The sequence below is a fragment of the Oxyura jamaicensis genome, chromosome 7 (genome assembly GCF_011077185.1).
Source record: "Oxyura jamaicensis isolate SHBP4307 breed ruddy duck chromosome 7, BPBGC_Ojam_1.0, whole genome shotgun sequence".
Taxonomy (NCBI): Eukaryota; Metazoa; Chordata; class Aves; order Anseriformes; family Anatidae; genus Oxyura; species Oxyura jamaicensis.
The window spans coordinates 9,402,415-9,405,385 of NC_048899.1; the positions used below are offsets into that span (position 1 = coordinate 9,402,415).

Here is a 2,971-nt window from a genome sequence, read left to right on the forward strand (position 1 = left end):
GCCGGGGCGCGGAGGCGGGAGCCCAGCCGCGGGCGCCACCGGCAGGGAGCGCCGGGAGGGAGCGCCGCTCCTCGGCGCGGGGCGAGCACGCGGCAGCCGCGCCCGGGGAGCCGGCAGCAGCGGCGAGAATCTCGGGCCGTGGGGGGGAGGAGGAGGCGCCGCTCGCTCGGCGGCCGCAGCGGCCCCGGGCCGGCACCACCCCGCCCGCCTCGGCAGGGCAGGCGCCGCGCATCGCCCCCGCCCGGCCACCAGCACCCCTGCCCGCAGGCGGGCTGCGGTGCGGGCAGAGCTGCGCTGGAGCCCCGCGCTCACTCCTTCCTTCCCGAAAACTAACGGCGTCTTTACCGGGGATGGGAGAGACGTGGTAAACTCAGGGCTGGAACAAAGCCTTTTAATGTATGAGTGCAACTTATGCACGGAACTGGCTTTGAGTACTTCAAAGCGTCCCGGCTCGCAGATTTATTGCATTCTGCATACAGCGTAAGTATCTTCAGCTACTGGACATGGCACTCGTGTTGCGGTGCCATGTGGAGACATCCTGGCCCTCCACTGACCCGCTCGCTTTCCCCCCTCTTTGAGAATGACAAGCACGGATCACTGTCAGGGGGTTGCAGATCCATGCAAAAGGCAGATATTACCGTTTTTTTTTCTCTTCCTTAGTGGCATCTGTCAAATTATCTAAGATCTTCACCTCCCACAAGTATACAGCATAACTGCAAGTTTCTTAGCAATTTGGTATTAACCTGAAGTAAAAATTAGTACGTTTACTTGCTAAGCAAGTCTGTTCGAGGACATATACTTAGCAACAGCTATACGTTTTTGTGGGTAGGGAGAAGTGATCGAATACTTCAACCATGACTTACTTGCTTAACAGCTTGATACAGGACTTCTCAGGCTTCACCTAAGCAAATTACGCCAGGAAATGGCTAGTACTTAGACATGAAGTAAAACTGTGCTAGTTCACTCTGACTGTAATATTAATATTTATCAGCTAGCATAGAAATTTCTTACAAGGTTAAAACCAAAACATACTCATAATCCCACAGTCCATACCATAGCGTAAGTGAACATGTACCTCATTTCCCAAGGAGCATATCCTGCTCTAGCATGCCATTGTTAAATCTGCAAAGTAAGAAACAGTTAAGTAAGCTCAGTGACTGTTATACTCATTTGCATCACTTAACACAAAGCCTGCTACCTTTACAAAAGCAGACATAACAAGCATTCATTTCTGCCTTGCAGAAATGGGTACCAGTCCCAAAATACAGCCTGAGATCTACGGGGTTGGGTAGATTTGGGGTCTAGTTTTCATAATACAGAACAGTATCTCTTGTTTTTCTGAGCTGTTTATGAGGATTGAAAGCAGAGCATGAATTACATGGACCATCTCCTTATCACAGATAGGTGATCTGCTTGACTCTAAAAATGCATGGAGCTGGCATATTTCCCCTTCATATTTCACAGAAAACCTACTTTGTTGATGTGTCTTAACACAGATTTTAGGTATCTCTTTACTTGTAAGGCCACGTTGCTCCAGTGCTATCACTTAAATGGTACCTTTTAGATTTTTCCAAACGTACTCTAAAAGACTTAGCTTATTATATAGCATCATAAACGTGCATAATGCTTTTCAGTCACTGGCAATACTGCCTTCGTTCTGCAGTAAAACTTCATGGTCCAGTGGCCAGATGGATAACCTCTCACAGCTCTGTGTTACCCACCCAAAATATTGAAAACTGACTCTAGCCCAAATAGTACTGGAGAAGTATTACACATTCTTTTATATTTTTAAAAATAATAAATATTAGATTTTTATATTCAGTCCTTTTCTTTACCTTCTAGTGTTCAGGAGTGGAATAGCCTGCTATCATGATTTCCTGTGATACGCAGGAAACACACCACGTATCATTGACATCCGGCACAACCTGAGGCAGTAGAAATGGGGAAATCTCTGTTCAGTGGGATTGCACTGGATAGAAATGAAGAAGGTGCCACGTACCTGCCTGCATACAAGGGAAAGCTTGATTCCAAGCTAAGCCTGAGGAACCTCATTTAATTTTGCTGCGTGAGAAGGAAGGACCTCAAAATTCAAATAGGAACAGAAAGGAGTGAAATGCCTGTGTGCTATTTCTCCCTTGAAAGTATGTCAAGTGGAAGTTAGCAAAGGTTCATCACAGTAACAACCCTCATATCAAGGACAGCTGAAGAACAGAAAAACATTTTGAAATTTCATTATTCCGAAGATTAAAAAAAAAGCCAAGCAATACAAATCCTGAAACACAGCAGAATTGTGAGAACTTTCAGCTTTGCCAGCAGAAGTACTGAGATGCTAATTTTGTGCACAAATAAATTCATAGTCTACCCCTAAACCTTTAAAAAAGTAAGAGAACTTAACTGGGAGATAGTGAAGGAAAGGGGTTAAAGAAAAGGACTGACAGGCAAAAATCAGAATGACTGTGGCAGGAGTGACCTACAGCATTGCAACTATAAGGATAACTCTGCACTCAGGTCTAACATCAATTTCAAAACTTTTACAAACATCCATTACAGAACAAAGAGATATAATTTCAAAATTACATATAAAATTCACAGTTTATCCCAGATGTTCTTGGGGAAGAATATGCTACAGTCACGGGACTAATTACAGAAAGAGATTTTAGTCCTTCCTTATTCCTTGACCATCACCTTCAATGCTCACAGGCACCAAATATGTTTTGGTGTCCTCATGAGAAATATGGACTCTTAACATCAAATAATACATGTTCTTAGTAATAGGGTGTCCTATATCTTTCTCTCCCACTGAAGTGCTATCAATTTTCTACCATTTGGCTGAAATTTCATGAAGTAGCAGATACTGGAATATCTGGGAGCAGTGACTGATCAAATCATGTAACCAATTACACAAACAATGTATGTTTACATATAGGTTGGAAATAAGACCATTTAAAAAAAAATAAGTCAGTAATTAGAA

General features: G+C 43.9%; 1 protein-coding gene across 1 annotated transcript in view; it reads right to left on the reverse strand.

Moving 5' to 3' along the window:
- Positions 1-1,973, reverse strand: part of TLK1 (tousled like kinase 1) — a 67,663-nt gene extending 65,690 nt beyond the window's left edge. Inside the window, exons 1-2 of the mRNA XM_035332455.1 lie at positions 1,836-1,973; positions 1,076-1,122 (exon numbers count right to left, since the gene is read on the reverse strand). The gene's annotated coding sequence lies outside the window, so the exon portion shown is untranslated. The remainder of the gene's footprint in view (positions 1-1,075; positions 1,123-1,835) is intronic.
- Positions 1,974-2,971: the final 998 nt, after the last annotated feature.